Genomic DNA, 18753 nt, shown 5'->3' with positions numbered 1-18753 from the left:
CAAATCCACACTGAATACCTACCTCATCGTTCAACTTTAGCATGTTATGCAACTGATGATGCTGTGTTGCATTTGCACAAATATAGTTATATTCATATAAGTTGTTGCAAAGTGTCACTTAAAATAGTAGCTTTCACACTGGAGATTTTGCTGAGGCAAGATACAATGAGAAGAAATGAGAGCATCTGCATCTGTCAATACGTTTTTTTACCTATGCAATAAACCCTTCATGTTTTCCTGTCATGGAAGATGCACTGTCTATACATATACTCACCAAATTTACCAAATTCAGTCCAACTTCACGACATTTATCTTGAAAGCTGTTGAAGACTATTCCCATGTTCTGTTTGCAAGAGTGCCCAAAGCAAGTAACTCTTCTTAGCAATGAAAATCTTCTGTTATGACCTGAAGGAAGTATACAGCTTCCACTGAGTCAGTAGTATCAGTTGATTCATCCAAGGTGATTGAATAATATATTTTTCCTTTTGAAGTATTGCATGAAGTTGTTCTGTTAAGTTGAAGGCTAATTCATGCTGCCCATCAATTATAGTTCTCCTTGAAAGAGGCAGTTGTTTGTACTTTGAAACATTATTAGGATCTAAACATCCTGCAACTTGGACAATGCATTCTTTCACAATTTCTACGTCACTGAATGGCTTCCCTTCCCCCCACCCCAGTATATAAGCTACTTTATAAATTGCTTTAGTGGCATTATTTTCAGGTTCTTATTGCTGCTTGAAAGAATTGTCTTTGTTGTGCTTTTCATCGTTTAATTTCTGCGATGCAACCTTTAGCGCTTCTCCCTCTAATTTAAAATACTTGTGGTCCTTATGAGTGGTATAATGCTGATGAGCATTGAATTTCTTTAATGTTGATACTACAGTATCACAAATCATCTTATCATTAGAAGAAACAAGATAATATTGCAATTACCAATCCTCATTAAAAAAAATCTGTTTTCTTCCTTCAGTGTTCTCTTGGTCTTCTTTGACATGATGGGCTATTAAGCAGACAGAATTAAAAAATGCTGTCAAGCTGTGCAACTACTCACAAATTCCACTTCAAACAAAAAACACAGTGCACCATTGTCAAAAGCTGATAACAGACTGGCGTACTTGACCCCCATAAACTCTGGCCAACCAGCCTCATGTGGTAGTGGTGCCAGTCAGGTGGAGGAAGTTAGAACTAAATTGTGAGTGTAGCAGCCATCAATTTAGCCCTTATGGCTTATTGGTATTCTAATTGTGCCTGTCTATCTAGGAGGATTGTTTCGTTAAAACTTATTTAATTCTTTGGTATTTTAAATACATTCATTTAAAAAAATAAAATAAAAATATAAAAGATGAACAAAAATGTGTTAATAAAAATAAAAGGATTTGTTCTGTAAAATTTGGATTCAGCCAAAAGGCCACACTTAAGGACCTAGAAGGCCACATGTGGCCTTAAGGCCGCAAGTTCCCCACCCCTGGTTCAGGGCATACTGTGGGGAGGAGAGAAGCAAGCAAAATGCAAACCAATATGCTCTGAATCAGCAGCACTAATGCAGAGAAGTCAGCCTGCTCCATCCCCTCCTGAGAGCGTTATAGCAAGTTAGGGGGTCCTACCCTGGCACTGACGCCAGAGAGAATCCTCCTGGCCACGGAGCTCTCTCTAGAGCCGCTGTGGAGGCCGATCCCAGCCGCGAAGCACCTGCCTGGGATGCAGCTGCCCACGCTCACCCTGCCTCTGCCTTCCCCATCACCAGCCGCATAACCCGCCAGGGGAGGAAGTGACTCATCTTCCTACACGAGGCAGACGGCGTGCTTCCTCAGCAGCTGTCATAAACTCCGTCCCAGCCCCAGAAGTGAATCCCGGGCTGTAGCGGGCCACAGGTTTCTAGAGCTCACCTCCATGCAGTGCTGCTGCACTTACGTTCCAGAACAGTTTCCTCAAGAGGAGAAAACGATAGCCATGGTCGAACCCCTGCTGCCCACCTACCAGGCACTGTGCAAAGCAATCCATTCTCTAGCCCCAGCCCTCAGATGAGAAAACAGACGCATGGAAATTGGGTAACACACGGGTATGGGGTCTTAATTTGGAAAGATGAGAAAGGTCTGGAGTGGATGGTGGTGGTGGGTTGCACAGCAATGTGAAGATACTTTATGCCACTGAACTGTACACTTAAAAATGGTTAAGATGGCAAATTTTATGTTATGTATATGTTACTACAATAAAAAAGTACCGCACATTAAGGATTAAGTAACACAGTTACCAAGTGGAGAAGCCAACAGTCACATCCAAGCCGTGCTGCCCCATGGCCATGCTCTTAACCGCCCCTATAATGTCTCACTTGCACTTGACGCAGCTGAGAAAGATGGTTCGTCTGGGGGCACTGTGAGTTGGGCAGGGTTTTATGCAGAGAGGGGCATGGGCGGGGTCAAGGGTTAGAAGGTTCCCTCTAGCTCGCAGGGAGATGGGCTGGGGTGAGACGGGGGGTGGGGAGGAGGCCGGGCACGGCCCAGATCAGGGCAGCCACGGCAGGATGGAGAGAAGGGGGTGGATTTGAGAGACGTGTGAAGCGGAATGGACAGGAAGCGGGGGGCAGGCCACGGCTCCCTCTGGCCCACTTCAGCCTGCTGACGGTGGCCCTTGCGAGGGCCCTTCCTCCCTGAGGACAGTTCTGGAGGAAAAGCCAGGGCACAGGCCCCCGCTCCGGCCCCCAGGGGGCAGTGTCGCAAAGTCTTCAGGGAGCTGGGGCTCTTGCTCCCACCTGTCCCCAGCAGGGGGCAGACGCGTGCTCCCCATCCCCCCAACCTCCACCCCTCCCTCACCCCCATCCCCCCCACTCCGTCCCCCCTCCCGGCCTCTGCTGCACCCCCTGTGTCCTCTCTCCAGGGAGACAAATTATCAATAACTGTAACCCCACACTTGACACTTTAGGAAGCAGTGGTACAGCTGTTAGCTCATGTGGTCCTTCCAAAAGATGGGAGCAAAGACCATTTTATAATAAGGAAGCTGAGGACCAGGCAGGGAATGGGACCTGACCAATGCCAGCGTGTTGGTGGCCGAGCCAGGGCTGGGGGCCCTGGGCAGCCAGTGCCCAGTCTGGAGGCCTGCAAGGGGGCACAGCCTGCAGCCCCACAGAACCACGGCTGCTGACGAGCCCCCGTTTTGCCCTTGAGCTCCCTCCCTCCTCAGGGGGCCATCCCGGTGATCCATCCCCATGGGCTTGTCAGTCAGGTCCTGACCAGGCATGCACCTGTCGTGTTTACTCCCTCCTCATCCTCTGCTCCCAGAATTACAAAAGTCAACACCATCACCACCATGGACATATTAATAACACGTGTGTCTGCTTATCTCTCAGAATTTAGCAAGCGCTGATCCATCCATCACTCATCCGAGCCTTATGACAGCTCTGGGAAGACATTTCACAGCCAAAGGCACTAAAGATCAGAGAGGGCAAGTGGCCAGCCCTAGGTCACCCAGCCAGGCCTCCGTAGTCTCCCAGGAGAGAGAAGCTGTGCACATACCAAGAAGAAGAGGGGGCACAATGATGGGGTTTACTGCAGTCCTCCATGGAGGTTCCTCGTCATCCCTATTTTACAGGTGAGGAAACAGCCTCAGAGAGCTTCCTTCTGATGCCCAAGCTCACTCTTTCTGGGGCACAGGCTGCCTCTTCCAGGGCGGGATGCGGAGTTTCCAGCAAGGTGCATATCCTCTTCAGGCTGGGGGTGGGGTGCTGGTGGGAGGTGGAGGCAGCTGGACCCAGGAGAAGCCAGCTGCAGGCAAAAGAGCCTGGGGGGTGGGGAAGGCAGCTTCCCAAAGGAGCCATTGGAGGAGGGGAGGGACCTCCAGGTGGGGTGTGGCTGCCACAGGGGGCACAGTAGGGGCTGTCCAGGCTGGGCAGGCCGGTGGCTGTGTTGAGCCAAGGTGGGTGGGGCTGCCCAACCTGGAAACCCACCGCACACACCTGGCCTGCAGACCTGCGCTTCTCCCGCGGGGAGGAGATGAGCTGTGTCCTGATGGAAGAGTTGTGCCAACAAAGACACAGGAAGCCTTGAAGGCTTGGCAGGATGGGGCCTGTTTCTCATCAGCCAGCCAGGGAAACTGAGGCCCAGGGAGAGACAGTGACTCCCCCACGGTCACCACACTATCCAGGCCTCAGTCTCCCCATCTGCGAAAAGGAGGGGTTGAATTAAATGAGCTTCACATTCCTTCTCTAAAAGAATTATATTTCATGATCGAGTGAGAATTAGAAAACATGTTTCCCATAAATATATCTAGTTAATACTTTACTAATTACTTTTAATTAAGTGGAAGTGGATCATCATAAAGTACCATTGGTCTATCCTTGCCCTTGGAAAGTATTCGTCCTTCTACTCGACCCCCCAGCCCATGGCAAGTCACATCAGCCTCTCTGAGTGGCGATGGCCTCATGAGTAAATATGACGTTGCTTTCCTTGGGCAGAGTCAATGAGCTAAGCATGGGGGGGGGGTGTCCGCACAGCAGGGGGTCTGGCCCCAAGGCTGCATCTGGGGGTGGGGAGGGCCACCACTGTGACTGAAGCTTGTCTCCCAGCAAGGGCTCATTTATAGATATCCAGAAGGGAAGTGGGAGCAAAGGTGCTGAGGTGGCAGTTTGGAGCCTTTTTTAGGAAGAAGCCTCTGGTCACTCTTCCCCTTCTCACCCTCCCCACCCCCTGCCCCATCTTCTGGGCAATCTCGTGGTGATCCTCAGGACAGTCCTGAAGGTGTGTGGTTTCATGTCATGATCTCCACTGAACCAACGGGAAGACCGAGACCCAGAGAGGACAAAGGATTTGCCCAAAGTCCCACAGCAGGGTTTCCACAAAGCTGGGCCGAGAATCGAGGTCTGTAGTCTGGAGCTCAGCACTCTTTTCTGGGACCTAAAAGCAGATAGTTCTATAAAATGAGGCATCTCCTATTTTGCTTGGTTTACAAAAAGACACTTCCCTAAGAGGGGAAGGACATGGGTTCTGCAAACAGCCAGCAGTTTTAGAAACGGCATCAGGCTTAGCATGAGACGTGGCTCTGCGAACAGCACGGTGCCCTGCAGAGTGTTGCAGACTGCGCCAGGTTTTGCCAACAGCACAGGACTCTAAAAAAGGCATCAAGTTTTGCACACCGTGGGCATCCGCAGATGGTGTTGGGATCCACACATAGCACGGTGCTTTGTAAAATGCGTGGTGCGTGGCAAATACCGCATGTTGGCAAGTGGCAAAGCTGAGGTACAAACTAGTGTGGTCAGGTCTCACTCCTGGGCCACCCACAGTGGGACCTCCCTGCAGGATTAGCCCTGGAGCCAGTCTGAACGCCTGTTAGCCTAAGTCCCAGAGGCTCCTGGGTACCTCACCCTTGCTCCTGTTCCACAGCTCTGAGCTCCAGGATACTTCTGGACCGGGCTTTGTCAGCCTGGGGAGGTTGAGGTAATAAGTGAAAACTGCTCATGCTGGAGGGTACTGTATATACCTTGCCCTGTGGGACCCAGGTCTGTCTGGCTTTGAGACCTCCATCCTCAGTCCTCAGTCTGGAAATCTCTGGGGATTTCAGGTTGGCCCTTCTGCCTCCCTTCCTCCCTTCACCTAGATGGCTGTCATCTCATCAAACATCAGTGAGACAGACTTGGCCAGCCAAGCTGGTCTCCCTATATACCCAGACCATTCCATGTATACAGCTTCTTTAGCCTCTGGGGCCAAGATGGGGATAACAAAGCTTCCAGAAAGCCTAAAGGGACCTTCCCTGTCTCTACCGTGTACCTGCAATTTGGTGTCTGGAAGGTTGCCCCCCTGCCACTCACTTTGAGGACTCAGCAGTGCTGACTTCTGTCTGAAGGATTTGGAGAGATAGACCCAATTGTGTTTTCTCAAGGGGGATCAAGGTCTGGTCTTTCTATCCACCCAAGCCAACAATTGACTTTTCCCAGTGCAGGGTAATGTGTTCACACCTCTGGTTTCTCAAAGACTCAGTCCTTCATGCAGTGAGTACCCACTGGGTGCCTCCTAAGTGCTCAGGAGATCTGTAATTATTTCAGACTTCCCACTAGTACCCTTACATAGCAAGGAGGAGCCAGTGGGGCTGATGTACGCTTCTCTATTATTGCACCTCGAAAGTTAGACTCCAAACCCACATCCCCATTCCATGCAAAGACCTTATTCCTGGGATGGAGTCAGGTTCACTTCTGCATCTTGGAGTTGGGGAAACCCAGAGAACTTCCTCAGAGAAGGCAGCTTGGGTGGAGGAAAAAGCTTGGTTCTAGCATCAGAGTTCAAGGCAAGGCCCCGCCACCCACCAGCTGGGTGATCTCCAGCTAGTCACAGAGACGCAGTGCCGCATCAGTAAAATGGGAGCGTAAACGCCTGGCCTCCAGGGCCCATGGGAGGGCCCAGTGGGACCTTGCATGTGACAGTACCGTGCAACCTGGGAAAGGCAAACGGGCTTGTTTTCTCTTTCTGCCCTTTCCGAGCCCCGCCTCTGCCGCTCCCTTCTCTGAGCTTGAGGCCTCCAGGCTTGGCTTCTTTCTTGCTCACTGAACTTTCACAGCAGCTCTGCAAGGGAAGAGTCCTGTCCGCTCTTTATAGAAGAGGGAATTGACACTCTGGGAGGTGCAGGGACTTGCCTAAGGTCGCTTGACCAGTTGATGACAGCTGCGATGGGACCTAGGTCTGTCTGGCTCCAGGGCCTCCATACTCAGTCCTCAGTCGGAAAATCTGGGGATTTCAGGTTCGCCCTTCTGCCCCCCTCCCTGCACCCAGACGGCTGTAACTGCCAGACCTTCTGCCAGGAGCTCCCCAAGGCGGGCTGGCCACTGTGACTCCAGCGGACAGAGCCCCTCCTTGCTCCGAATCCTTGGAGCTCAGAGAGGAAGTGGGGATTTGCTGAGAGGGGACAAGGGCTTGAGGGGACAGGGGTTCAGTGAAGGAGGACAACAGTTCAGTGGGGGAACAAGGGCTCTCTATGGGGCTCATCGAGGGTGACAGATGTTCTGTGAGTGAGGGGGACAAGGGCTTGGCAGGAGAAGGGGCTCAGACTGAAAACGGGAATAGAGTGAGCAGATTGAGGGATCATGGCTGAATGACCCTAGGGCTTGGGGAGGCCCATCCACATCCCCTGTGTCCCCCACCTCTCCACTGCTAACAGAGCAGGAGAAAATAGCCACGGGAAATGCTGAGAAGGGAACAGGCAGAGTCTGGCTATAGGGAGGCGGGGCAGGGCGCAGCTTCCTCCCAGCAGGGAGGCTGGACCTAAACAAACTCAGCCTCCTACACAACTCTGGAGCCAGGGCGGAGAGACAGAAGTGGCAAGTGACCAGGGAGACAGGCACTTGGAGAATGGGGCTGACTTCGAGCAGGACTTCCTAGCCCATGCCTGGACGGGGCTGCTGTCCAGGGTGGCCCAAGAAGCATCCACCCAGTGCCCGGGGTTAGCGCCTGTGCGCATCCCTGCTGTGGCTGACCGGCTGCTGCTCCCAGGAGGCCTGAGAGGGCCTGCTCCCTCTGCCCTGCTACACTGCAGGCCTGAGACTGAATTAGGGGCTGGGACTCCCTGCAGCCCAGCAGGCCTGGGACCCAGGATAGGTAAGTCTGATTGAAGTAAGGAAGGAGCATCTGGAGGGAACCTGGGGGCGCTGTTCCCAGGGAGAAGGGTGTGGCCGTGGAGCCAAAGTGGGTGTGCCGGGGTGGGGGCTCCTGGCTCTCTGCACAGAGCCAGGCACGTGGCTGCAGCCGGGGGAAGGTGTATTGAATGAATGAGTGAATGATCCGAGGGGTGGGAAGGGACGCTGTTTACTCAGCTGGAGCCCGGGAGCTGAGCCGAAGGACACAGCCCAAGAGGACAACAGAAAGACAAGCCCCCAACCCTCACTGAGCCCTGTTCTCCCTCTCTGAGAGAGACAAAGATGAGTGCAGAGATGGCCTCAGATACAGATGGAGACAGAAGGATGGGGATGTGGACAAAGACAAATTTCAACAGGTGTCAGCAGGAGAATGCAGAGAAAGGGAGGGGAGCAGCCCTGGAGTGACAAAGAAGCAGGAGACAGGGAGAGTGAGAGCGAGAATCAGAGGGACAGACGCGGAGAGGAGCAGACGGGGTGCAGCCAGCGTCAGGAGGAGCCACACAGGAGAAGGGGATTCAGAGAGACCACAGAGACCTGGTGGGCCGGCTGTGGGCCGGCTGTGGGTGGGGAGGAAGCCTTGAAGCCCAGGTTGTAACGTAACAAGGAAGCACCATGTGGCGAGGGCAGTGTTTCTGGAAGGAGCACCAGGCTAAGCATTTCCTAGGCAGGCAGCGAGTTGGAAGAAACAAAAGGTCTTTAGGCAGGGAGGACTGGGCTGGATGCCCTGCAGCTGTCACCTCTGGCCCCCTCCCACCTGTCTGTCCTCCCTGGCTGTGTGAGCCTCACACCCACTCGGGCAAGGCTGGACTTGCACCCAGGAGCCCGGCAGTGAGGGCTTCACAGGCTGCCGAGACAGACTGGCTGACGTGCAGCTGCGGGGACTCCAGGAGGACACAGCCACAGCCTGGGGACTGTGGTATGGCCGGAAGGCTGGGGTGGAGGCTTCCTCTCAGGGTGCCTCACAGGACAGATGAGAATGAGGTCAGATTTGGGTGGGTTGGTGTGGGGTGGGGTGGCGGGAAAGGGCCATTGACAAACCAAATTCCCAATCGGCCTTGGCTCGGTGTTGGATGGGAGGGCTGGGGATCCTGTGGGTGTGGGGAGCGACTAGAAACTTCGGATGTACTGCACCTTACCCCAGCCCCACTACCTCCCATGACTGTTTTTCTGGGCCATAAAGGGTCTAGCTCTAGAATATTCTCTACTATTCCCCCAACCTCCCACGCATGCAGCAGGAAACTGACCCCAGCATCTGCCCCCTGGGCCACCAGAAGCCACTCTAGCCTTGCCTAGGCTGTGGCCAGGCTCATGCAGCACTTTGAGGGACGCGGGAACACTGGGGGGCAGAATATGGAGCCGGGAGTCTGGAAGAATCGTGGGCCCAGCTCACCAAGGGACAGGGGACAGCTGTCCCAGCCAGGGGCAGACAGCAGAGAGGAGTGAGGGTCAGATCTGGCTCTGGCAGAGCCCCTCCGCCAACCCTCCACATACCCTGAGGCAGCAGGTGGAGCGTCCCTGTCTGTGCAGGGACAGGCCATTCGCACAGCGTGATTCAGAGACCCCGCTTTCCCACCGCTGCCCCTTTGCTCAGGAAGGGCCTGCCCACATCCCATTCTGGTGAAATTTGCCATTTCCCGGCTCCTCCAAATGCTGACTCCTCCAGGAAGCCTTCCCTATTCCGCCAGCTGGAGGTAACCTCTCCCGCCAGTTCCCATATGCTGTTTGACCCTCTGTTCGAGGTTCATCCTTCCTTGTTTCCGGTGTTGTTGCTGTTGCTGTCTCCAGCCCTTCTGTGTCCAAATGTGAGACATTCCAGGGCACATAGGTGGGGCAAGGGAAAGAATCAGGGGCCCTAGGTTCAAATCCCAGCTCTGCATCACTGGCTTTATGAGAACCCAGTGAAACACACTCACCTGTTTTAGTAGGTGAGGAAACAGATGCTCAGAGAGGGCAAGTAACTAGCCCGAGGTCACCTAGCAAGTAAACAGCAGAGTGGGGGCCAGAACCCAGGCCTGCCGGGTGCCAGAGCTCTTTCCTCCCTGTGTCATCGCCTCTGGGCTTTCTCTTCCCTTCCACATACCCCGCCCAGGATGAGCATTCTGGAGGAGATAGCATCACAAATGCCTGGAGAAGTGATCGTACCTGGCGTGTCTGTGGGGCCAGTGAGTTGCCAGTACAGTTAGAGTAGGGGGGTCACTGGGAAATATCTTGGGAAACTAAACCAAAGAAGCTGATGGGGCCCAATCTCAAGGGTCTCATATGCCAGGTTAGGCCTATGGACTTTGTCTGGAGGCAACTGGGAGGTATAGAAGGTATCTGAGGAGGGCAGTGGCTATGCTTCAGTGGCCCAGAGAATCTGTGTCCCAGGAGCAGATAACCCGTAATAATGCTACTCATGCATGCAGCACTCTTATGAGTACAAAGTACTACAATGTGCATTTTGTAAATGAAGAAATTAAGGCTAGGAAGAGTCCAGTTACCTGCCCAAGACCGTGCAGCTAGTCAGTGGCAGAGCCCAGGCTCAAACTCCAGCACCGCACTGGAGCAGGGCCCTTTCTGGCCTTCCCTTGGCCTCTGTCCTGACGAGTCTGTACTGAAGGCTCCAGTGTGCCCAGCCTGTGCCTGGTGAACACAGGCCCGAGGGGCTGCATCTGTAAGGAGCCTGCCCCGAGCCCTCTGTAAACCCCTGGGTCTCTGGTGCCCAAACAGCTTTAAGACAATTATTAGGATTACTTGTGTTTGGAGGACTGGAGATTCATGACATGGAGTGAGATGGGATAATACAGGCCCCCTAAGGGGCCAATGTAAGCCCCAAGAGAGATGATCTGGGACGACATGGTCGAGAAGTCGGCGTGGCCTGGGCCAATAGCTGTCTATCCCTGGGCCTCGGGCTCCTGCTTTTAGGCCTAAGGAGACTGGCCTGGGTCCCCCATAGGCTCAGGGCTCACCCTCCCACCCAGGCCGCAGTCACTATTTTTAAGGTCATCATGGGTCTAGAAGGGGTAGCCAGGGCTAGAACCAGGAACAGAAAGTCCCAGCATGGGGTCCCTGACCCAGCTTGGAAACCACCAGAAACTGCCTGGCCCTCTCCCTGACCCTGCCCGATCTCCCTCAAGAAGCAACAGCTGGAAGGCCCACAACAGCTGGACCTCAAACATGCTATTGTGCTCGCAACAGACCACCCAAGGGTCCTGCCAGGAAGAATTTCCCCAAAATGACAGCCAAGCTCAAAGACTGGAGACACGCCTCCTCCCTCTCCCTTTGCTGCCTTTGACTCTTTCCCCTCCAGAATGCAGGGCCACGCCAAACTGGGAACTGAAGCACTCAGGGCCCCCACGCTGCCCCCATCCCACCCAGGCCCACCATGGCAGCCCCCGCCCACAGCCCCATGCTCCAGTCTTCTCTTCTTCCTCATTCAGTTTTGCTGCGGGGTAGGGACACTCCAGGCTGAGAGTACTGCCTGTGCAAAGGCTTAGAGGTGGAAAAGAACGTGATGAATTTCGGGAATGGCAAGAATCTGTAGAAGCCAGAGAGTAAAGTTCACCGGGATGGGCAGAAGAGGCAGAAGAGCAGCTCCCAGTAGCCTTGACCCCCTTGAGGCTGAGGAGTCTATACTCGTTGTTTGCAGATGGGGCCAGGGGCAGGCGGTGGGGGTGGGGCTAACTGTTGTTGAGGCCCACCAGGTACCAAGCAGAGAGTGTTTTCCTCTAATCGTACCCAAAACACTGTGAGGCACTATTCTCTTACTTACAGAGAAGGAAACTGAGCCTTAGTGAGGCTAAAGAAGCTGCCCAAGGTCACACAGCTCAATGTGGCAAAACAAATATTTGAATCCAAAGTCTACTGACCCAGAGGGTTTCAGCAGGGACCTGACATGTTCCGTCAGGACGGGAGGACTGGACGATCACTGCCCTGGGGGAATTTACTATCTAATGAGGCTGATTAGAGAGAAATACAAATAATGCAAGAGAGTGACCAGCTCTGCTGCAGCCCAGGGAAGCGCTGAGGAAATCGGCCTGGGTGGGGCGTGGGGGTTCTGGAGGGAAAGATGGTTGTCCTGAGCTGTAGGAACTCGGCAGGGGGACAGCAGGCCAAGGGAACCCAGGCAAACACAGAGGGTGGGAAGGGCTCAAGGCAGGGGTTAGCTGCACTGAGGCTGGTGGCCTCCCGTCCCAGCACCTCTGCCGAGAGGTGTCTGCCGTCATCTTGAGGGATAGATTGCCCAATAACTGCTGCTGGGAATGCTTCTCATCCCAGGCTCAGGCAGTGGGCATGTTAGTGCTGGAGGCTGGTGGCTTTGCCAGTGACACCCCTTCACACACAACTTGGCGCCTGGAACACCTCATTTTGCGCGGCTCTCTTCCACTGGGGCACATGGCGGGGACTTCTCACTCTCCCTGGGCAAGTCTGGCCACTTGTGGCTTCTGTTACCTCCTGTCCACACGTGCCTCCCAAACTCCCACAGCTCTGTCTCCGGCCCATTTCCTCTGTCCTGGAGCCCACGGCCTTCTAGATGTCACTGCCTGGGTGCCTCTCTGCCACCCTGGACTCACCACTTCAATGTTGAATTCATACCGCCCTGCGATCCCGGTTTTAATAATAGTATACTCATGGCTGGGCACAGTGGCTCATACCTTGTAATCCCAGCATTTTGGGAGACCGAGGCGGGAGGATCGCTCTAGGCCAGGAGTTCAAGAATAGCGTGGTCAACATAGTGAGACTCTGTCTCTGCAAAAGATTAAAAATTGGCTGGGTGTGGTGGCTAACACCTGTATTCCCAGTCACTCAGGAGGCTGAGGCAGGCGGATCACTTGAGCCCAGGAGTTTGAGGCTGCAGTGAGCTATGATCACGCCATTGCACTCCAGCCTGATGACAGAGAGAGAGACCCTATCTCTTAAAAAAAAATTAAATTAAATAAATTAATAAAATGATAATGCACCCAGAAGGAAAGCTGCTCCTCTCCTCCCCTGCACCTCCAGGGACTCCTCAGCCTCCTGCATCCCCACCCCTTATTTTCTGCCAGGCCCTGGGGACCCTCCTCCCTACCATGGGGGCAGTGCCTGCTCATGACTCTCCATCCCCACTGCCACTACCTGGCCAGGCCCGTAACCACTCATTCCCCTGGACCCCACTCCTCCTTCTTCCCGGCCCCTGCCTGCAGCCTGGCTTCTCCACCCTCCCCTCCAGTCGTGGTGGGCTTCCCAGAAGGCCAAATCTGACCTCCTCCCTGGCCTGGGACAAAGCCTGCCCATATGGGAATGTGGGCTCGGTGGTGCCAGTTCTGCTGATCTTTCAAGAAAAAAAAAAAAAAAAAAAAAAAAAAATCTTGAGTTTTACGTAAAATTTCCTGATTTTTAAATGCTGGCTTCTGACTTAAAAGCACTCAAGCAAGTTGGCATTGTGCAAGCTCCCAAAACAGGTCTAAGGGCCAGATGTGCCCTCAGTCAGGACAACTCCGGAAGGCGCCCTCCACCTGGCGGTGCACAGCCCTCCCGAATCGTGCACAGGGGGCCTGGGGCCAGGTCTCCCAGTTGTAGCCTCTGCCTTGCATTCCGCCCCACAGGGCCCTTTGATGGCCCTGGCGACGTGTGGGGGAGGGTGGGGAGGAGAGGTCTCTCCTTCTCTAGCACAGGAAAATTATTCAGAAAAAACAAAGAAGTCTTGGAATGCAGCTGGCGAGGATGGGGGAGGGCAGGGTGGAGACAGGGCCAGGGCCGGACAGGGGAGGGACACCACAGGGGTCTGTGCTGCTTCCGGGCCAGGGCCAGGAGTTGGTCAGAGAGTAGTGCTGGGCGGAGTCTCCCACAGGAAAGAGAATGATTATTTTGAGGCTGGTGGCCAGAGGTAGAAATAGACTTCCCGGTGAGTTTGGGGCAAAAGCTGACAAAGCTGGCACTTGTAAAGCACCTTGGAGTTGACAAAGGGGATTCATTATCCAGGCTGACCCTCGCCCAGGCTTGAGAGGTAAGGCTCGTTACCCCTGTTTTACAGAGGCTGGGCGGGGTCTGACTGCTGACGCAAGGGCACACGGGGTCTGAGTGGTCCCAGGTCTCACTCTCTGCTGAGGGACAGGCTGGCACACTCTGGAGAGAAAGTGTCATGCCTTCCCTTCCTTGGTCCCAGCCGTCCTCCTCCAGCTGGCCGGCCTGTAGTCACCCTCCGGGTGGGAGCGTTTCTCAGCACCTGCTGCCCTGTCTCTCCTGAAGGTCCAGATCCGGCCTCGGTTGTGCGTCCTGGACCCTCCTCACACTCAGGTCCCCTGGACGGGGGGCTGCGCATCTTCCCCTCCACTGTCTCTCGGCCAGCCCTTGCCCGCAGTGCTCACTCAGGCCACTGGAAGAGGACGTTGACCAACCAGGGAACTGACTGACTAGGGTAGGGCCAAGGCAAACTTCCCCTTCGTCCTCGGAAGCTTTGCTGAAAAATCAACTCACAAAAGGCAGATTAATTGGAGAAAAGGCATGCAAATTTTATTAACATGTACACAGGGAAAATCACAGAGTGATTACCCACCCCTAATGGAGTTCAGAAGCTTATTGCCATCCTGGCAAAACAGGTCGTGGGACGAAAGAGAAGGAGAATTCTGTTGAGAGGGTTACCGGGGAGAACGAATGGGTCGCAGAACTGAGATCAAATTGTACGTTATCTTGTGCAAGGGGCTGTGCAGATGTGGTTACATCCTTGGTCTTACAGGGAGGAGAAGAAAAAACACGTGTTCTCCTTGATAGGTCTGGATCTTAAGCAGGTAAAGGAACTTCAACTTCGTCCTGTGCTGAGGGAGAGACAGTGGTGGGGAGGGCAGAGGAACCTTGAGACTTCGAGGAATTGGATTCTGAGCCCCAACACTAGCTAAAGGATGGACTGGTACAATGACAGACTGTCCCCAAATGGCCACCTTTGACAAGTCACAGGAGGGAAGTCAGGCCAGAATAAGACGTGCCTACACAGGGCCTGTCTCTGCCATCATTGCAGCCGCCATCTTGCGGTTGCTGTTGGGAGTGCTGGAGTCAGACAGATCTGGCTCTCGGCCTTGGCTTTGCCACTTAACAGCAGAGGACCCTAGAAAAGACATTTCCCTAGGAGCCTCTGTTTGTTCCTGCATCAGGGAATCAGCAGTGCCCCAGAGTGTTGCTGGGGGGAAGGGTGCTGAGCCCAGCCCTGCTCATGGTGGTGTTTGGTCTAGATCAAGCCCCTGCTTCCCCCCGAGAAGAAGACACCCAGGACAAACTCCTCCATCCTGCTGTTCAGGGCTGGCCACTTCCGTGGGGGATGAAGGTGGGCCTGAGAGCTCTGTTTCCAGCCAGGGCCTTGGTTGACTTCCGTCCCCCTCCCCCAGCCCATTGCTATTGAACTTTAGTCCCATCCTCTGGTTCTAGATGTGGCAACGTTTGCTGCTGGCACGAAGCAAGTCTGGAAGCAGGCAGGTGTTTGTGGCAGGCGGACAGGCAGCTGACAGAGGATGGCTGCCTGGCAGGGGAACATGCAGTATTCACCGAGCACCTGCTGTGCGCTGTGTCAATGCTGGCTTCCCAGATACGACCACCACAGCCTGCCGGTAAGGCAAAGGTCATTACTCTCCAGGACAAGGGATAACACTGCTGCTCAGAGTTTTGGCAGTGTCTCAGAGAGGGAGGTAAAGTCAGAGTTTCTGAAGAATTAAAAGTTTATTTTAAAGCCCTTCAGCACAGAGTAGGAGGAGGTGGGTAGGGGGAGACTTGATTAGGATTGGGTGAAAATTTCAATTCAACAGTTCAGGATTGGTAGAAGCAGCAAGGTGAGGAAGTTGCCAGGAGGGAGTCAAAGAATCTGAGGGCCAACACTTTATTTCCCTTGAAGAGTTGATTGGTCTTTCAGAAGTTCCTGTAATGAACAATCAAACCATTTACTTGGGGGCGGACAGCCTGGGAGGAGGGAAAAAAATGGTACTGAAGACAGTGAAGTAGCAAAGTCAGGTGAATGTGGACCACATAAGGTGTGGTTGTGGTTCTGGGTTTTTTAGCCCAGGCTGAATGTGGGCGTAGGTGGTTTTGGTTCTCGGTAGACGCTTTCTGCACAGGGAAGGAGGGATTACACTCCCTGCCTTGCAGCAGGGGGCTTCAAACCTGGGTCATTGAGTATGCCTGAAGAGAAGGGGTCCAGTTCCTCAAGTTCTGTGGTTGGCTGGGGCTTGGATGAGAGAGAGGTGACCCAGATGGATGGCCGGTGACATCAGAATGGAAGGGTATGCTTGGAGGAGGACCAGGTGTGCAGGGAAGGGGAGGGGTCCAGTTGGGCCACGTTGGCTGGTAGGTGCTTGAAGATTTATCAGCAAAGGGGAGAGTGATGGCCCTTGGCGGGGGCCTACTGTGTGCCAAACCCTGGGCCTGCTGCCCTAGAGACCTCACATCCTGGGGATAGTGTAGGGGAGAAGAGATTTCTTTCTTCACCCACTGCTAGGTTCATGGCTGAGTCCCCTATAACAAAAGACAGATTAACAGGAGAAAAGCATGCAAATTAATTTAGTATAAGTTTTCCATGCCATAGCAGCCTTCAGAAATGAAGACCCCCCTAAAGTCAGAAAAACCTGTGTACTTTTCTGCTAAGTTTGATGAGAAGTATGTAGTTGTGGAGAAGTAGGATCAGACAAAGGGGGTATGATCCAGCAAGGCTTGTTTGTCCAGATTCTTCTCCACGTCCTTGTGTCTTCATAGCCAAGGATGTTCCTTTTCTCCACTATAGAGAGAATAACTCTCAAATGAGCATCTTATGACCTGCTTCAAGAGAGAAGGGTGGGAGAAGTTCGAAGAGTAGCCTTTCTAGGTTTTATGACATGCTTCTGCTGTTTTCTTTTTTGTGAGACAGAGTCTTGCTCTGTTGCATGGGCTAGAGTGCCATGGCATCAGCCTAGCTCACAGCAACCTCAAACTCCTGGGCTCAAGCGATCCTCCTGCCTCAGCCTCCTGAGTAGCTGGGACTACAGGCATGGGCCACCATGCCCGGCTAATTTTTTTCTATAGATATTTTTAGTTATCCAGATAATTTCTTTCTATTTTTAGTAGAGACAGGGTCTCCCTCTTGCTCAGGCTGGTCTTGAACTCCTGAGCTCAAACAATCCTCCCTCTTCGGCCTCCCAGAGTGCTAGGATTACAGGTGTGAGCCACCGCACCTGGCCTCTGCTATTTTCTTGAATGTCAAGGTGCCATATCTTGGTGTAGCATGTCCTGAACCTCATCAGTATATACTGTTACCTTCACCTTAGAAGTGGGGAAACCGAGGCTCAGAAAGATCAAGGGATGTGTCCAGGCACACGCAGTGGGCTTGTGGCAGAGCTAGGATTCCAACCCAGGTCTGAGGATGTAAAGCCTATACTAAGCCGCACATTTCCCCGAGACTTGCTCCTTGCAGCTAGGACGTGGCTCAAGGAGGCAGAAGCTTGAGCCCTTCTAGCAAAGAACAAGCAGAGAAAGGTGCTCCCTGCTGTCAGGCTGGTCTCTGAAACTCTGCCCCTCGTCACCCAGATGCAGTTGGCATTAAGAATGCTGATTGCTGCCCAAGGGCAGCCTGCAGAAGGCGTGTCTCACTGACCAGATACCTGGTAAACAAGGTTTCTGGCAGACAGACATTTGGGGCAATTGTATAAATGTCTTTCTGAGGAGCCACAGGGCAGGTAGCAGACTGACAGACAGCCTGAACAGACAGGTCTCCTGGAAGACAGCAGACCACTGACTGGCTGGCTTTCGAGCAGATGGACATGTGTGCCAGTGTGAATGACCAGCCAGGTAACTGACAGGCAGGCACACAGACCCCCTGCCTGCCAGCTCTGGGGCTGTGGGCTCCCAGCCCTTGAAACCACCGGCTTACCTGGGGCCCCCAAACCCAGCTGCCACCTAGGAGAGAAGGGCACTGGGTTTTTTTAACAGACCTGGCTCTCTGCCCCTCCCCTCCTTCCCACAGGCCACAGCCAGCCCAGCCCAAGTTCACTCCCACAGCTGTCCCCTCCTCCGGGATAAAGGCTTCACAGAACAGGGAAGGGCCTCAGTGCCCTTCCACGTGAGGAGGACACACAGCTCTGGACTCAGGACCCTCCTTCCAAGGGTAGTTCTGTCCTCAGTCAGGGAGTCGATGGTTTCCTGCCAGCCCCGGGGCCCCAGCCCACAGGAAGGGCTCTGAGTGGACAGACAGCCTGCCTGACTGGCCCCATTCAGTGGCCGACTGACCGCCAGCGCGACTGCTGCTGCCCTCAGGGCAGACAGCCACAGCCAGAGCTTCCCTCCACCAGCGAGAGGTGCAGGCTGTGGACTCTGCCCTCCAGAAACTGCCATATCTCTAAGGGATAAATTATCCCAGGAAGACTTTGGCCCTGGCAGAAGAGGTTGAGACTGAAGATTCAGGGTGAGCCAGAGGTGAGGCTGGAGTAGGAGCTCACCTGAGGCAGGTGACCAGGCTCTGGGAGTGGGCAGGTGAGAGGGTAGGGGGCTGGATCTTTGGGGTAGACAGTTTGGGGCACAAGGAAGATGCCACTGGTGTACCCAGGAAGCCAAGCTGAGGGTCCAGGATCTGGCCTATAGCTGGGGGCCCCATGTTCTGAGCTGGCCCACTGACCTTCTGACCCTTTCCCATCCATTCCCTGGGTTTCCTTCAGAGCTGGGGCACCAAGTCAGTGACTTCTGCCCTTTGACACTCAGCTCCGACCCTGGTTAGGCTGGCCCTTTGGGTGGGCTGGCTCTGCTGCCTATGAAGTGGGCTGGTTAGGTTTGGGTGGGCCAAGACAGAGAAGAGCATTACACTTCTTCCCCTGTCAACACAAAAGAAGCCAAACTCTGTAAAATAATTTAAAGAGGTTTATTCTGAGCCAAATTTGAGGACCATGGCCCGGAGCCATGCCTAAGTAGCCTTGAGCAAGTGGACTTGCTAAGGTTGGGTTACAGTTTGGTTTTATATGTTTCAGGGAGACAAAAATTACAGGTAGAATCATAAATCAATACATGGAATGCATACATTGGTTTGGGCCAAAAAGCAGGAGCTTACAAGTCATAGGTGGGTTTAGAGATTCTTTAGTTGACAATTGGATGTAAGAGTTAGGCTTTGTCTAAAAGACCATCATCTTTCACGTGATGCTATGCCGGAACCAGGTTGGGAAGTAAACCACATTATATTGGGT

At 53.6% G+C, this 18753-nt stretch overlaps 1 protein-coding gene across 3 annotated transcripts in view; it reads left to right on the top strand.

Moving 5' to 3' along the window:
- The first annotated feature begins 7292 nt into the window (after nt 1–7292).
- SLCO2B1 (solute carrier organic anion transporter family member 2B1) overlaps nt 7293–18753 on the top strand; it is a 51734-nt gene continuing 40273 nt past the window's right edge. Inside the window, exon 1 of one of the 3 annotated variants that reach the window (XM_045555465.1) lies at nt 7293–7574. The gene's annotated coding sequence lies outside the window, so the exon portion shown is untranslated. Of the gene's footprint in view, nt 7575–13456; nt 13578–15069; nt 15169–18753 lie in introns of those variants that run through there. The other 2 variants (XM_045555463.1, XM_045555466.1) reach the window with 2 other exon arrangements.

This window comes from Lemur catta, chromosome 7 (genome assembly GCF_020740605.2).
Source record: "Lemur catta isolate mLemCat1 chromosome 7, mLemCat1.pri, whole genome shotgun sequence".
Lineage (NCBI taxonomy): Eukaryota > Metazoa > Chordata > Mammalia > Primates > Lemuridae > Lemur > Lemur catta.
Note: the sequence above shows the minus strand (reverse complement) of the source record. Positions and strands in the feature narration are given on the sequence as shown.